This window comes from Pinus tabuliformis, chromosome 7 (assembly GCF_031772625.1).
Source record: "Pinus tabuliformis cultivar Carrire ecotype Pingquan chromosome 7, CPIR1, whole genome shotgun sequence".
NCBI classification, from domain to species: Eukaryota; Viridiplantae; Streptophyta; class Pinopsida; order Pinales; family Pinaceae; genus Pinus; species Pinus tabuliformis.
Window position 1 is genome coordinate 850,257,413 of NC_142293.1, and position 18,317 is coordinate 850,275,729.

General features: G+C 36.3%; 1 protein-coding gene across 2 annotated transcripts in view; it reads left to right on the forward strand.

Moving 5' to 3' along the window:
* The first annotated feature begins 1,171 nt into the window (after window positions 1–1,171).
* PEX10 (peroxin 10) overlaps window positions 1,172–18,317 on the forward strand; it is a 273,167-nt gene continuing 256,021 nt past the window's right edge. The window contains exon 1 of one of the 2 annotated variants that reach the window (XM_089459013.1): window positions 1,172–1,541. The gene's annotated coding sequence lies outside the window, so the exon portion shown is untranslated. Of the gene's footprint in view, window positions 1,542–1,613; window positions 1,728–18,317 lie in introns of those variants that run through there. The other variant, XM_089459014.1, reaches the window with a different exon arrangement.

Sequence of the window (18,317 nt, forward strand, 5' to 3'; positions counted from 1 at the left end):
ATGTTATTTATCATTTCTGGAAGTTTCACGAAGTTCTAGGCAGTGGCTTAAGTCTTGGCCCTAAAAAAGTGGTACAAAATCCAGGGTCGTTGGCACTGAACTGCCTAAAAAAGGCCACAGTTGCATGGATGCCTTGTTGTGGGAGAGACTGGAGGGTCCCAATCGTATGCATGCCTCGTCATGGGAGTGATTGAGGCTATAGGTTAGCGTAAAAACAAGTTCTTTCAGGGGTTGGACACTTGAAGGGGTTGGTTGGATCCTGAAGGTTTTGTAGCTTCCGAGGAAGGTCAAATTGTTCTTGTCATGCCGATTCCACTTCCTTAACTGTACATGGGGAGTTGAATCATATCATAGTAACTCTTTGTCACATGTTTACCCCAATGGATTGAGTAACTTGGGTAAATGTGGGAGGAGGGTGTTACAAATTCATGCAATGCAATTAGTCGAAACAATTTGTTTATTCTAATATCTGCTTTATGCTTTCAAATAACATTAATTTCGCTGAGATTGTCTTCAAAGGAAATTGAAGTGACCTTTAAGGTACAGAACATTTTAACTTTTTTTTTTTTTTTAATTAAGCTTGGATTCATGGAGACACGCTATTCACTCGACTCATAATTCTTATGATTTGCCACTTGTTTAATTCTTGTCTTTTGGATAAAAATATTAGTCTATGCTATACATTTGATGGTACAATGGGATGCAAGGTTAACCAGTGATGATACAATGAGATGCAAAGTTAATGAGCACAGATTGAAAAATGTGAATGGTTGAGGCATCCAAAGTATGATCAGAGTGAATGCAATATAGTGTTGTTGAGTAACATTTTTAACTATTAAAATATTGTTAAAGATAATATCATATTCTATAAAATCTCGAAGAGGTGCAAAGAAACAAATTGGTTTTCAAGAAAGGAAAATAAATAAATAAATAAATTTAATATGTGAAAAAGGTTTTGTTTAATTACTCTCAAAAATCCCATATTACTCAAATTGGAGAGAGTTTATAATTCAAATTTGTAATTTCTAAAATATTTTATTAAATTATGAGCAAATTAAACCAACAAATATGCCCAAAAAACACCCTCCAAAATACTAAGGCATGGAAAAATTCAAAATTTATAAATTATAATTTTATAGTTATAAAAACTTTTGGCATTGTAACATTTTCAAATAGATGTGGGAACCATTTTAAGTAGATGTCGATCCAATTCATCTAAATTGGGAAGAAAATGAGTTCACCCCTGTATGGTTTTATCGAACTGAGAAAATTTATACTCCCAAACTTTTTCCGTTTGTACTCACTGCTGCGGGATGATTGCCAATGATTAGTGCACAGAGAAGAATACTTCATGACATGCTAGCAGCACTCTGAGCAGTTTGGAATCAAACGGTGCAAGGTTCGAATCGTTCTAACGCCGCATTCATTTCACCAAAATACCATACTACCCCATTCACTGAGTCGTCAAGGTAACAACAATAAGGAAGCCATGGCCGCAATTCGTCATCCAATGTAAATTTTGATTGCAGCGACAGCTACAGGTACGCTACCCCCATCAAGGCACGGAATTGCTTGCCAGCAATGTTTGTCTGATTCAATATACAACTAAATGTAGAAGTTAACTTATGACAAAAACATAAAAGGGAAATGCACAGGACATCAAACGGGCCTTCCGTGGTCTAAAAGCAAACTCGAGTTTCTCTTTTTGTCCGTCTATTGTGCGTCAGGTACTTCACTTCGTTTGCGCAAAGCTTTGTATCTTCATATTAAATTGCTTGAAAAGGGGCGGGGATGCCTCGGGTTGGGTGTTGTGGGGAGGGAGACTTTCAGATCCTCTGTATCTCAATTTTGATGTTGCGGTTAATGAAAATATTAAGAAAATATGGGGTCGAGAGAAAGAACTTTCTAGATTACTACCTGACGCAGAAGAACTAAAACAGAGCTTCTCTTCAAGCTTAATTGGCTCCAGAGGGGGTAAATGGTGGTAAATGGTGCAAAGTTATAGCAGAAAACTTTAGTTCGTGTAAAAAACCTGTTTAACCATGTTTAATATTATAAAATATCACTGGGCAAGAAAGAAATTTAATAGTAAGGGCGGGAGTTGGAGATTTTTTACACAAGGCTTCCTATTATCACCGCGGCAAGCGTGCCCTTTCTCAATTCAGAAGGATGTCAATGAAATGTAGCATGCTTGAAAGAATTGTTTTGAATGGGATTCTGTGGTTGGGGTATTTATTTTATCAAAGTTACCCGGTCATGCACCGGGCCCTAACTGCATGTAATGACCAGCTTGCATGGGAGAGGCAAAACTTTTTCTGGGAGATTTGAAGCTTGGTACTAAACACCCTTGTTTTACTGTCAAATCAAGATTTCATTCATGATAGACAACTTTAATTACGGCAATATTTGTTGCAGCTACATAACAATTGGCGTTATGAACTAGTTTGGCTGTAGGGTGCTAGGTTAATTTTGCCCTAGAATTTTAAGGGATTAGGGTTTTGAGACAGAACTTCTTGGTAAACACAATAAATCTGCTGCAAATAATATATTCTTTAATGGACAGTATCAGGATTTCAAGCTACAACAACAGAATGCATCCCTCAGTAGAACCCAAACTTCAATCACAATCAGATTTAACAGTACAGTAGAATGTTCATAGATCCCATACAATAGTTTCTTCAGACAGAAACTGAATTTGATACTTGAGATGTAAACCCTAACCAGTAACTTCAAGTATCAATCCTCTAACCTTATGCACAGATTTGGTCTATTCAATTTCTGAGTTTAACTCTAGTTAGTACTCCATTTCTGTATTCAACTTGAACCCTATTTGGCTACAGGATCTGCATTCTTCTCGATTTCGTCTTTCTGCCCTCCGTTTATTCTACAGATGTGGATGCTGAGTTCAGAGTGTGTTCAAGGCCTCGGCCTACTGTGGGAACCGTATTTTCTTCCTTCGTCTACTCCTCAGACATGAGTGCCGGTCTCAGCCCTTATTCCAAGACCTCGGTCTGCTACAAAACTCTAAGATGTCAGTTCAGGAAATGAATTTCGGATTTAGGGGCTCAGATTAATCATCTGCTTCAAGATTTTAGGGCTCGGTCTGTACAAATCAATTAGGAGGCCCTCAGACCAGGGCTGTACCAGACTTCGCTATTTCTATGTCCTCAACAGATCTGTCTGCCTCAGGGAAGATCTCGCTTTAGCTTCTGCCTTAGGAGGAGATTGTAGATCTTGACCAGAATTCTTTCACAAACCTGTGCCAGAACAACTTCAAGAATAAAAAGAAAGCCTTGCTGCCTCCAGATGGTCGTCCTGTGCCAGAACCAGGAATTAAAGCAGAGCTTCGCTGCCCTTCCAGATTGGTATCCTGTGCCAAAACAATGATCAAGAACCAACAGAATTTCACTGCCTTTCCAGGTGGTATTCCTGTGCCAAAACAGAGAGAAAAGATAGAATGGTGTCAACTAGGGTGGAATCTTTCACCACCGAAATTGACAAAAAGAAAGGGATCTTAAAACCCTCAGAGTTAATGCTCAAGAAACAAATGAATTGATCCACACAATGATGCTCATTTGATCTCAACCCTCTTCTATTTCTAGATATTTGTGGGCTCCAAGAATGTGTGTGCAACCCTTAATTTAGCCCCAACCGACCCAATTTTTGCCCAATGTTGCCCCAACATAAGAAAATTTGGGTTTTTTACCCCTTTAACAAGACTATAGCCTACAGGGTCGGATAGGCTATTACGTCTTCCATAAGCCCTCAATTTGTAGAGGACATTACAATCCCCCTTCCCGAAATTGCTTGCCCTCAAGCAATTGCAGACTTGGGTGTTGTAAAATTTGTTCTCCTTCCGAGGTGGCGTCCTCCTTTGGTAAGTTCTTCCATTTAATAAGGTATGCTGGAATTATTCGTCTTCTTAGCTTCTTTTCTTGTACGGCCATGATTGCTTTTGGAATCAACTCTAGCTACCCCTCTTTGTCCAATGGTGGCAATTCGATAGAGGTGGTGACTTGCTGTCCCTTCTTGAGACATGACACATGGAAGACGTTATGGATTCTGTTGTCGCTCGGAATTTCTAACTCATACACCACTTTGCCAATCTTCCGGAGAACTTTGTAAGGTCCATAAAACCTTGGTTTTAGCTTTTTTGCACTGCTTTTCTTGAGTGTAGACTGTCTATAGGGCTGCAATCTCAAGAAAACGAGGTCTCCCACCTCAAAACTGTGTTCGGTTCGATGCTGGTCTACATACATCTTTTGCCAATTTTGAGCAGCTTGCATGTTTTCCTTGAGTACCTTGAGAATGTCTTGACTCTCTTGTATCCAATCTTTAGCAATTGGTGCCTTGCTGTCTCCAAAAATCTTGTTGATAAAGGATGGTGCATCATACCCATATAGTGCTCTGAAGGGCATCATCCCAATGGATAAATGGTAAGTGGTATTGTAGCAATGCTCCCCAAGGTACAACCATTTGATCCATGCTTTTTGTTGACTTGTCACATAATTATGTAAGTACCCCTCAATCTACTTATTCATGATTTCTGTTTGACCATTTGTTTGTGGGTGGTAACTAGTGCTAGGGGTTAATTATGTTCCCACTAGTTTGAAAAGCTCTTGCCAGAATGCACCCATAAACCTGCTATCTCGATCATTGACTATATTTTTAGGTAGTCCATGGAGTCTAAAGACTTCTTTGAAGAACAATTATGCTACTTGTTTGGTCGAATAATCAGTTGAGATTGCAAAGTGTGAATTTTGTCAACTTGTCCACCACGTTGTAGATATAGTCTTTGCCTTGTGCTTTAGGTAGCCTTGTGATGAAATCCATTGAGATGCTCTCCTTTTTTTGTTCTGAAATTGGTGGAGGTTGGAGAAGACCCGCAGGATATGTGCGCTCAATTTTATTTTGTTGGCATGTCACGAATTCCTTAATGTATTTCATCACATCTTCCTTGAGACCTTTCCATGGAAATCGTTCCCTAATATGTCAGTAGGTTTTGAAGAACCCTTGACGTCTAGGTGATGGATTGTCATGCGTAATCTTCAAAATCTTTTCCCGGAGTGTGGATTCAGGAACCAAGTATATCTTGTCTTTATAGTAAACAATATCATTGACTATTTTGTACTTGTCATATTGGATGATTTTGTTGGTTAGTGCACATGCAAACTGGTTCTTGGTGTATTTTGCTAAGAGATGAGCCCTCTAATCTTCTACAAGTTCCATGAGGGAACATGCTGCCAGTTTCCTGGAAAGTGCATCAACCACGACATTCTTCTTCCCCTTCACGTACTCAATATCAAAATCACAGGCTTGGACTTTACTTACCTACTTTTGTTGTTGTTCGTTCAGGTCCTTTTGCTCCAAGAAATGATGCAAGCCTATTGTGGTCTGTCTTGACTACGAACCTATTTCCTACCAAATATTGTCTGAACTTTGCCAAAGTGTGCGTGATAGCCAACATCTCTTTATCATATATGGAGTAAAGTTTCTTTGTGTCCTGGAACTTCTGACTTTCGAATGAAATGGGGTGCCCCTTTTGCATTAAGCCAACTCCTATTCCTTCTCCTGATGCATCACATTCTAATACAAAGGGCTGACTAAAGTTGGGAAGGGTCAAGATTGGACTTGGGCTCATCACTTCCTTGAGCTTGTTGAACATCTTGTCTAATTCTTTCGTCCACCTACATGCTCCTTTCTTCATCAAATTTGTTAATGGTGCGCTTAATTCAGAGAACCCTCTGACAAATCGCCGGTAATAGTTGCAAATCCCAAAAAATCCTCGTAACTCAGTGAGATTCTTAAGCGTTGGCTTGTCCAATATTGCCTAAATCTTCTCTTGATGAACCTGTACTCCCTTTGCACTAATTATATGTCCCAAATAAAGAATTTCTGTCATTCCAAACTCGCATTTTGATGCCTTGGCATAGAGTGACTGTTCCTGCATTATGCTCAAAATTTCATCTAGATGCCCCAAGTGATCATCCCATGTCTTGTTGTATATGAGAAGGTCGTCAAAGAATACTAGTAAGAACTTCCTCAACTGCTTGTTGAAAATATTATTCATGCAAGATTGGAAAGTAGCGGGAGTGTTGGTTAGACCAAGTGGCATCACCAGAAACTCAAAGTGTCTGTAGTGGCACCGGAACATTGTTTTCGGCACGTCTTGCTCTCGAACTGTAACAGCCCTGAAATAACAACACATAATTAATTAGATTAATCAAGCTGTTTATAATCAACAAGCACTTTATCAACTAGTTAACATTAAATTACAAAAATATGAGTGAAGAGAGAGAACTTACCTGTGGAATGCTAGTTGAATTTTGCTACCTGCAAAAAAGTCTTGGGGACGACTCTCCACCCAACCGTAGGCTTAGTTGCACAAAATCTTGCTACAACTGGCCACCCCCGAGCCCTCAATCAACATACTACTTCCAGGGAATCCTTTGTCTCACAACACTATTCTCCCAAGAGAATGGATGGTGGAATCATGGAATGTCTCTCATCTTCCTCACCATCTATTAAATATAGCAAACATTGGAAGGGGAACCACATGCACACACTCCATGTGTCTACATGCAACTTTATTGCTTTCTTGTTTGATTTCTTTTGTTTTTACTTTTTGATAGCTTTACTGATTTTCACTGCTTTCTTGTTTTATTTCTTTTTATATTTATTTAGAGCTTTAGTATTGTTATTTATTATTTTATTATTATTTATGATTTATTTACTATTACTATTTTATTTATTTTCTTGTATTTTAATATTATATTATATTATTTATTATTTATTATTAAGGGACATTGCATACTTCCCCACTTTAAGGAACTTTGTCTCGAATTTAAGTTGAATTATTTAATATTTTATTTATTTGGTTATTTATTTCTTCATGTTTGCCCTACACCCTTTGCTGAACTACTATAACCAGCAGGCATCGAAAGTTTCACAACACCTGGGAAATCTCAAGGAATCTCTGTTCTTTTTCCCACTTTCAGAATTAGGCATAAGCCTCCTTGGTCTGTATCCTAGTCCAAGGCTGGCCCCAAGGCTCGCGCTTGACTCAGACCTCATCTGCCCCAAGGCAGGCATCCGGTACGGTACTCAATGACTCCGGGCATCTCGCAAGGCTGGCCCACTCCCTCCACAACTACTAAGGCGCACAGCCCCAGGCATCGAAGTCCTTACACCACCATCAGACTTCGGCATCCCGATCCAATAACAGGCACCTAGCCTAGAACATCAAGTACTTGGCCTCCTCAAGATGTGGTCCCATAGCCCTTCAAGAGCTATCCATCAAGAGTTACACAAGACAAAGGAACCACTGGCATATGTAGTGTTGATTGAGTTTGTCCCTAGCCCATATGGTGTTACTTATTCTCCCTCATGCGTATGGGCTTGCACGAGATCATCAAATAAACTGGCCCTCTCGGCCCATTTGTGGAGTCCTGTGAATCATCACACCTCAACATGCAACCAATGCATTAGCTATACCATCATAGTATCATAGAAAATAATCCACATGCCAAGTCTTGCATGTCATCATGTAACATTCATCATTGTTAATCGCAACATTATGAATAATAACGAACTGCATGCTCATGCATGTCATAAATTTGTACGCAACTATCACATGCTTCACCTCATGAAATACCATCATAAGTTATAACATCAACATATTTGCATCAAAGACATATCATGACTTCACATAATAAATGAACCACATGTCAATAAACCTCATATTATAGCATTATAATTCCTATGCCACATTATGCATATCATAATCATCATAAGGATACATCATCAGTATTGTAACAACTATATAAATATGAACCACATGTGCATGATCACCCTCATACCATCATATCATGAAACATGAGAAACATCTCAATACTTATCAAATATAGAATAATACTCTATAAGCATTCTTATCATGATTCATCAGAAAAATGAATTTCATTTACTTTACAAACATTCAACTATGAACTAAGATTATTCAACATCCATCTAGGATCTATGCTATATCATCAATGTTATTAGTGGTATGTTTTCATCAAGATATCGATTAGTTTTTCAATAATCATTTCCACTTCTTTCAACTAGGAAGTTGACCATTTACACCATAGGTATAATCATCTAAGTACATCGTTAAATTTCACATGAGCCTCATCATCTCGAGTCTTAATCTCTCGTCATATATTCTTCCTTCCCTAAGGAAATTCTGGTGAGATTTATTGTTAAGATATTACTAGTTATACAATCATTATTTAAATCATCTATCTCAAAATTAAAATCCCTTGGTTTTACATCCATTTACCCTTTGGTTTACCGATTCCAATATTGCTATATGCAATTGCATATAAACACTAGGTCATCATGATTTAATTTTATATCATGCTTAATTTACTTGCATGAGGGTTTGTAACTTTGTTGATCCATGTTGACTTATACATACATCACTTAAAAATTATCATTTTCATCCACAAAAAATATTTTCTTATCTCGTCAAGTTCCTATCTCAATACCATTTGATTGCTTTATCGTAAGTTCACCCTTAATCAATTTGGACAAGAGATTCTTGCTCATTAAGTAGTATCTTTATTTTAGATTTTGAAACAGTTGGAAACACTACTACCATCATTGTCCATGAAAAATTTAAATGTGTGGTGTTCTGTGGAAACAACCTCTTTTAACGCTATGGGAACAAAACTTGATAAGTTTCTCTATGTGAAGTCTTATTCATGAAACAATGAGTGTAGTTTAGTAAAGTAAAGCCTCTATTAGTTGACTCTCACTTTGTCAATATGCACACAATACTTCTCACAGTCTATTTATAAAATTTCTAACAACATTCCTTCTTATACTTCAACTGTTATTTTTGACCATTTATATCTTTAAACATTTCCCTAGTTTATCATTGGTCATTCCTCAATTACGAGCATTCTCAACTTCCTATCTTGGCACTTTTAAACTATGTAGATCATCACTATGTCCTTTACTAATCATGTTGCTTGGTTCAATCATCAATATCATTAAGAGAACTTTCTTCTTGACAAAAACATCCCTTCACTTCCTATCACAAAACTTCATGTAACATTATACTCAACATCATAACAGTTAATTAAACTTAAACTGAAATCATAGTGTACGATTTAGATGTATCATAAAGTTTAAACAATAAAACATGATTTAGATGCTCCATAAAAGTATCTGTCTTAGCTAAGTAAGCACTCCTAATTAGTTCATCACACAATTTGTATGCTACAATTCTGATATAGTCTATTTATTTGCAAGTTTCAACATCTAGAGCCTTAACCTCTAATTAAGCTATTATACTTTGACTTATCCAATTACATAACTCATCAATGACACATCTACTAAGGAAATTTCAATATTTTCCTATGTTATTTATGAAAATTGACTTGTTATAGAGAGCGTAATAAAAGTTGATCTTACTTCTTTCTTATCAATTATTTCATACTTTTAATTACATCTCATGAGTTTTCCTTATCATTGTTAATAATGTGGATCATAAAATAAAACAAATGCAATAGCACAATATTTACATTATTTAGTGCATTAATTATCCATATAAACACAACTTTCTTATGCTAGTTACTACTGAGCAAATGTAGAAACTAAACATCAATGGATATAGAGTAATCAAAGATCAAGGAAATTATTTGCTTCAAGTCAACCAATATATTATTTTACCTTTTTCTCTTCTTGAGAATTAACATCCTTAGATCAAGGTCAACCAAATAATTATTAATTATGACTTAAGATCAGAATCACCTTGAATTCATCAATGATATCCATATGGAATTTTCATTCATTGTATTCTTTTCATTAGCTTTATTTTCTCTTAGTTGTACCAGGAATCACACCATCTCTCCATATTTTTCTCATTTTAACTCATCTTATTATTTCATCATTAGTCATGAATGATTTACTTGTTACACCTTATTAAACCAAACAGGAAAGTTAAAACCCTTGTAGTCTCTAAAAAGCATCAAACCTCGACACTCATGCAACAACTCATTGTAAGAAGGGGAGACCAACAAAATAAAAAAAAGTAACATGGCAATTCAATTCGGGTGCCATTATAACATTCCCAAATCATGGGCATATTTTGTTCTCATAATATCCTACCTTATATCGTCGAGTGCATTCAAAGAGTGCATGACATTACAATATCTATAAATATATACACACCCACTCATGAACTAAACAAAAGCCCTAGCAATCCTGCAATGGGTAAAACTTGATGCAATATGGATACCATTACAAATCCTCAACATTGAATACAAAAGTCGATAAGGAAAAGATTCAAAATATTTTCAAACAGTAACGTATGAGCTCTAATTGTCATAATCAAGCAAACCATGAACATGAAAATTTCTCCTCGTGAAGAGCTTGTGCCATCCGTTATTGTTTTCAAGTTCTTATTATTAAAATAAATGAAAATCTTAAATTTACGTTATCACCGCAAAATTGTGAAATCGGACAACAAACAGAAGGAATCCGAGGAGGAGCCCAACATTTAAGGATAGTTGGCTGGTATACCAACCAGACAATTGATGACTTACCTTCACGAGATAACAACTATGCACATACACTAAAACAAACCACAACTACAAAGAAAAAATTTGAGCTCCACTGTAAAACAACCAAATTTTGTAGCAACACATTAACCCTAAACTCTAAAATTCAGGGTTCACATTAAAGTTCAAGGAAAATTGAGATTATACAATAAAAAGCCCAATATAATATTAAAACAATAATCATCTCCACTCAGCAGAATTAGTGCGGTTTCTGTTTCTGTGTGTATTGTGCATGTTTTAAAGTGGAGCATAGAAGCTTCAATTAGGGTGCAACAACACTTATAGACAGTTAGAGATAGAGGTGCATGCATGTGCTAGTTTTAGAGTTGCTATCTTCTGAGTGCTGGTGTTTCCTTACTTAGAAGTGCTTTTTTTGTTGTTGAGTTAAGTGTTGTTCTTAAGTTAGAAAAAGCCCATTGCTGGATTAGTTTTCCAGTTTTAAACTAGCCACATGTTTAGAGCAAATTTCCAGTTTTAGGAAAAGCACGTTGCATGGTGATTGATTTATTCTAGGAAATTACTCATACAAACTAGGGCACTATCCTAGGTGAGTAGGCTTTTGCAATACTAGCTTGCTGTAATAATGTTCAGTTATCTGTAGACTCTACCATTCAGAATTTACAGTCTTGCATAATTGCTAGGAGACGGGTACTTATTACGGGTACACCATCTTTGAAATCTTTGTATGTATTTTCTCGCACTACAAGCCTCGATTTGTGTTGGCACGACTAAAGAGTCTATGAATTATATGTTTTTTACCACTATTGTATGAACGAGAATTATGTTGAACATATCCTCTCTTGACAGTTATGAACTGACAGGAACAAAATTCAGATGGTAAATTAAATGGTAAGTGGCATTAATGATAACTTAGATCAGATTTTCCCTTGTGATTGTATCCTTAAATTAGAAAAATCAAAACTTGTGAATGGATCAAAACAAATTTTCCAAATATACATTTTAAACATTTATCATATCATAGTCTCTCTACTTTATTGTGAACCCTTAGAGAAAAATCAGAGGCTCAAACCCTATTCTGAATTCCAACCAAAAATAACTTACGTTTTCCTTTATTAGCTATCCCATTAGTTTGATTAAAAAATATGGCATGATCAAGTAACTTGACAAATACAAATTAAACTGCAAAGTAAGGCGTTTCTTCCTGCGTTGTTTCTCGGCGGATATAATCTTTTTATATGCACACACACTTCCTTGACAAAATACAATTAGGCTGAAAATAGAACAAGCGTTACCTTCTTAAAAAAATTGAGATAATCTGATAATTATGAAACATCCATCTCAACAAAACCATAGCTCAGCAAAAGGTTAAAATACCCAGAAAAGAGGAATGGAAGTCCTACAAACCCCACTCATCTTGGAAACATGGCAATAGAAAACAATTTATTTGATGAACAATAGTGCTCAATACATGAGTTTGCTGCCATACATTCAAGAAATAAATAACAGCAGATATGGGATAAAACATTAAGAAAACTGGGGAGGAATCCCAAACATCTGGTGTAATTTTATTTATTTATTTATTTTTTTTAGGTGAGGAAGAAAAGAACCATTGGAACCTAAGCTCTGATAGTTGCTGAATCCACTGAACAGAGCTAGTGTTTCCGCCCCATTTGTACATGTCGTCCCTAACTTGAAATTCAGATTTTAGACGATTGACTGGTGCCAAATTCAATGGGTGATTAAGACAACGAAAAGAAGAAATTTAGCAAAGTAATACAGGATGGAGTTTTGCTAGCTAAAAGCGGGATGGAGTTTTGCTTAGCTAAAAGCCTTAAACATTCAGATCATAAGCAAAGAGAGCCAATATGGAACTCTCAATAGCAAAGCGACTTCACAAATTAGGCGAATATGCTTTCATTAATCAGAGATGCTTGTGCATAATTTTGGTGAAAATCAAGAGAAGCTTTTGCCAAGGAACCGCAGGGAAAGTAGAACAGAATCACTACTCAAGGCCTTGTCAACTTTAGAAACTACCAAGTTGCTACTACAGATTCAGACACTTGGATAAGAAGACATGAAAGTTCAGATGCCGAAGAACCATGAATAATGGCGCTGATGGTTTGTTCTTCTTCTCGCTTCCTTTCTTATAACTAAAATTTGATCTATTTTCTGATATAAAACACTAATCTGATATGGTTGCCATGCTAAACCATCTTTTCATACCCAAACATTTAAATCACTTACGACTCCCACTTTAAAAATATTGATACATATACGAATGATCTTTTGCAACAATCAAAAACGTTTTTCTAGACCACCAAAGGCTTAAAAAAAAAACCTGAAAACTGCTGCACAGTGTCAATTATGCAAACAATAAAATGATCCTTTCTGGTAAACTATCAGAGACAGAAAACGTGGAAGCCCACCAGCGTAGTAATTTGGATGACTTTCCCATCCCAATCCCAGTCCAATGAAAATGAAACACCGTTTAATTTATTCAGTATTCATTATTTAAACTGCGATTCTTCAATTACCTCGAGTGAAAACTACAATTACTTCAATCATCTAAATATTTGGACTGCATTTATTTAAATTCTGTAAATATGAATCCATTAATTCTAACAGAAGCTTTGTTTTGTGTAGAAACCCTTGATCATTCACAATCTTCAGATAAAATCCGCAAACTCGATCCATTGATTATAAAATTTCTCTGCATACATTTTTCTGACTTGTGTATAAAAGTCTTTCGAACCTTTGCATCAGAGTTCAATTCCAGCAGAAACCCTTAAGCTTCGGTGATTTTCTGTATTTTCGAAGTCATTCTTTAAACACTTAAAGTCCTCAGTGTTTTACACTCTAGATTGTCCCTACTCTGCGTACCAAAATTAATCGACACAGGAAGCACTAGCGAAAACAATTACTGGTGTGCCATGTCATACACAGTAATCACAAAATCATTGGAATGGTTTATTTATTTTAAAATGTGAATCAACGTAACACGGGGCATCTTTGTGTTCCCGGATTAGATCAGCTCACACCAGAAAAAGAACACAAATATTATAACTTTTCAATTAAAGGTGGGCTGGTGCTCGAATTCCAGATAGGATGAAATACCACTAATGATTTTTTTTTTCATTGTTAACAGGCTTAATATTTCTATTATTATTATTATTTTTTTTTTTACATCCCCATAGGTTTAATATTCTTCTTGACATATTTTAGTTCGACATCTTTATAAGCAATCTTATTGAGAATTCTAATTAAGTATTTTTTTTAAATCTTTATCTAGAGGTCACCCAGAGTTGAACTTGGCTCTGATACCATATGTAACAACCCTGAAATAACAACACATAATTAATTAGATTAATCAAGCGATTTATAATCAACAAGCACTTTATCAACTAGTTAACATTAAATTACAAAAATATGAGTGAAAAGAGAGAACTTACCTGTGGAATGCTAGTTGAATTTTGCTACCTGCAACAAAGTCTTGGGGACGACTCTCCACCCAACCGTAGGCTCAGTTGCACAAAATCTTGCTACAATTGGCCACCCCAAGCCCTCAATCAACGTACTACTGCCAGGGAATCCTTTGTCTCACAACACTATTCTCCCAAGAGAATGGATGGTGGAATCATGGAATGATGGAATGCCTCTCATCTTCCTCACCATCTATTAAATAGAGCAAACATTGGAAGGGGAACCACATGCACACACTCCATGTGTCTACATGCAACTTTATTGCTTTCTTATTTTATTTCTTTTGTTTTTACTTTTTGATAGCTTTACTAATTTTTACTGCTTTCTTGTTTTATTTCTTTTTATATTTATTTAGAGCTTTAGTATTGTTATTTATTATTTTATTATTTATTTACTATTATTATTTATTATTTATTTATTTATTGTTTATTATTTATTTTCTTGTATTTTAATATTATATTATATTATTTATTATTTATTATTTATTATTAAGGGACATTACACGAACTCAGATTTGACGATACCCTGATCGTAGGTCAATCTTTGAAAAGTATACTGCTCCATATAGCTCATCTAGTAACTCATTGATCCTGGGAATAGGGTACTTGTTCTTGATGGTTTTCTTGTTGAGAACTCGGTAATCAATACACATTCTCCACATACCATCCTTCTTTTTCACCAAAACCATTGATGAGGGGAACAAACTCGAGCTAGGTCAAATGTGTCCCATCGCTAACAATTCCTATATGGTCTTTTCTTTGTCAGCCTTAAATTTCTTTGGGTGGCAATCTGGTGTGATGATTACTGGCTTGTCTCCCTCTTCTAGCTCTACAGTATGTTCAAATCCTCTTTTAGGAGGCAATCTTGGGGGAATATCACCAAATCCTTGACCATGCTTGTCTAACACTTGTTGAATATCTGCCATGTACTGTTGTTTGCCATTGCTAGGAGTCTTTTGGCTCGTATTCCTGCATATGCTATATCTCTACCTAAATATGGCCTCCATTCTTCTAGCGGAAACGACCTGTGGGCCACCATTTTCCATGCCTCTCAAAACTAATTTACTACCATTTGGTGCGTTAAATTTCATTTCCAATGCTCGGTAGTCCATAGCGTGTTTTCCCAATGAATACAACCATTGAACCCCCAATACCATATTAATATTTGCAAGATATATTACATAAAAGTCACTAGTGAAAATACAATTACCAAGTGTTACACTCAAACGTGGGATCAACCATGTACAATTCAAGTTGTACCCATTTGCTACTATCACATCAATACTTTGAATTCTTTTGCGAGAAGCTCTCTCTTTGCTACTAACGCTGCATCAATGAAGTTGTGTGTAGCTCCTCCACCAATCAAGGTTGTAATGCATTGTCCCTTGTTTTGAAATTCCAGTACAAAAGTGAATTCCTTAACATGATAATTACTTGTGAGTGTTATTATGATTCTTCTTAATTTATTAATCTTCTTCTTCATTAAACAATTACCATTAGAATGCAAAAAAAAAAAAAAACAGGAGACAAATGACACCAGAGATTAGGCTCCAAGCTAGGGAAAAACCCCACCAAGGGGGAAAACCTAGAAATCCTTCCTTATACCAATGAGAAATATCAAAGTCAATCCTGCCACCCAAGATCAAGTTAAACCCTCCTCAAACCAGGCCTCCCAAGTCCAAGTCAAATCTGGTCAAACTTCCCCAAGCAAACCCTAGCCAAGCAACTTCGTGTTCTGTCAAAATGCTATTGTTCGACCTTGCAATGGATAGAGCAAAATTCGGATCTGCAATAGACCTCAGAAACTCAACCCCTAACAACAAAAATTGCCTCTCACACGTGTGAACAACAGAAGAGAGAAACTAGGTCACAAACAAAAAATCTTCCTTCCGACAATTTATCTTCTTGTCTTCTTCACTTTGCCCTCTTTCTTAACTTCGCACAACTGCAGTAGATGATCTCATATGAGTGATTCAAATGAACCAAGGAGGTTGAAATATGTCTCATATATATCACTTCCCATGGGGTCCAAAGTGGTGTCACTTGGGGTCTTGAGCCTACATGATGGAGGAGGGCCAACTTGATCTTCTTGTGGACTTATATTTTAAATATAAAAAAAATTCATTTTCTTTTCTTTTGACAATCTCAATGGGACTTGTCTCAAATACATATTCTTTTGAATCAAATGCAAATTCTTTTTCAATATGACATGAAGAACATTCTTTACAAAAACAAGCATAGTAAATGTTATTATGAAGATCGAACCTAGTTACATTTTCTAACACTCCCTCTTAACTAGGGAGGCATTCATAATGACTTTATCTAGATATTGTCATCTAAAGGAAAGGATTCAAATCGATAATAGTTCCTTTTTCACAACTAAGGTGCCAAACCAACAAAGATGCTTCTACATGACTCTAGGTGCTATCTAGGTTATTGCCTAGACACCAATCCAAAATACATGCTCATCTAGGGATCTAGGTACCATCTAGGCTATTGCCAAGATATCAAACACTGTTTCAGGGATCTAGATAACATCTAGGCTATTGCCAAGGTATCAACCCAACAAACACTGTTTCAGGGATCTAGATACCATCTAGGCTACCAAGGTATCAACCCTACATCTTATAGGGATCTAGGTATCATCTAGGCTACTGCCAAGGTACCAACCCTATATACCATTATATAGGTTACCAAACCTAAGGTACAACAATTCTATGTACCATCATACAGGTTACCCAGCCTAAGGTACAACAACTAGTCACCATAAGGTACAACAACTAGTCACCATGATTCGTTTGGTGCCTCAACCTCATAGTATACAGACTAGTATTGGTTTGTCATCATCAAGGTCAAGCCTCCAAGAACATCCATGTTCCAACTACACAGGGTTGGCCAAACCCTAGAGGACATTCAACTCCTCACACCACAAGGACAAAACCCTAAAGTATCCTTACATTATGGGGTTACCATTATCTTGGTCAAACCCTAACATCACATGCCTCACTCTAGGCCAAAAGCTCACTCAACAAGTATCCGAGCCTGACAAAGGCACCCACTCTTATAGAGTGATTGGGCCAACACAGAAAGGCACCTACTCTTTTGAGTAACTAGGCCTAAAGGACCATTCTTCCTTGATATGAGAAGAATGATTGTCCTTTATCGAACCATTCTCCTGGGGTAGAGTGACTGTCCCATATTGGACCATTGTCCCTAAGGTAGAATGTCTGTCCATGATGCTATTGAACCATATTCCTAAATCTAGTCAAACATGACACATAGGAAGATGTCTATCCTCTTACTAAGAACAAACTTATCTTAACAAGTCCAAGCTTGTCCCTGAAGTGCAAGTACTTCATCTAGGACAAAGCCTTGTCAAAGGCTTATCATAGCTTTGGCTATAACATGTAATTTAGAGATAGTACTTAAAGACATACCTCAAAACTTGAAAGTTAAATTGCTCCCTTTGAATCCACAACCCTTTTAAGATTCAAAGCTCTCTCTAAAGCTCCCTCTATATCCAAGATTTTTCACAAACCTAGTTTTGATATTATAACTTCTTCTAGCTCTACGCAATCTTCAGCATGTTCCTGCAATCTTCTCCTGGGAGATCACAAAAAATAAAACAAGAGATTGAATTACTAAAGGAATCAATAAAAGGAAGAAAGATAGAGCACTTATCTTTTTGAGAAGAGTAACAACTCCTCTTGATCTTGTATTTCTTGACATCATCGATCTATTTCATCAAGGTTTTTCTTCATTTCAACAACTCATCCTAGGGTTTTGTCCAAACCATAGCCATTCTCTTATCAATCCTTTCTAGAATTGCAAACCCTTTTACCATGCTTTTCAAGGATCTAATCCTTCTTCAATTGTCAAATGCCAATCATTCTTCAACAAAGGTGCTTCATCTTCATGGGGTTTACAAGATCATAGTTCAGGTCCCTTCCTTATAATGGGTATGTTCTTCCATGTACTTCATTCCTTTCAGTTTTCAAAGACGATTCATATACTTTACACTAAATAATAAATATTATGTTAATGCCATAAACCATATAGGATCATGGTTATCCTTCCAAGTCCAACTTTCAAGTCTGAGCCACAATGATACATTGCATCCCCTTTTGTCTTGTTTCTTCAACTGTCATGTATTGACTTCATTCCAAGGACATGATTCACAAATTCTTGACCTCATAATTCAAATTACTGTAAAAGTAATTTCATAATACTATCTCTTTTGGGGATCACAAGAAATCATTGCCAAATCTGCAAT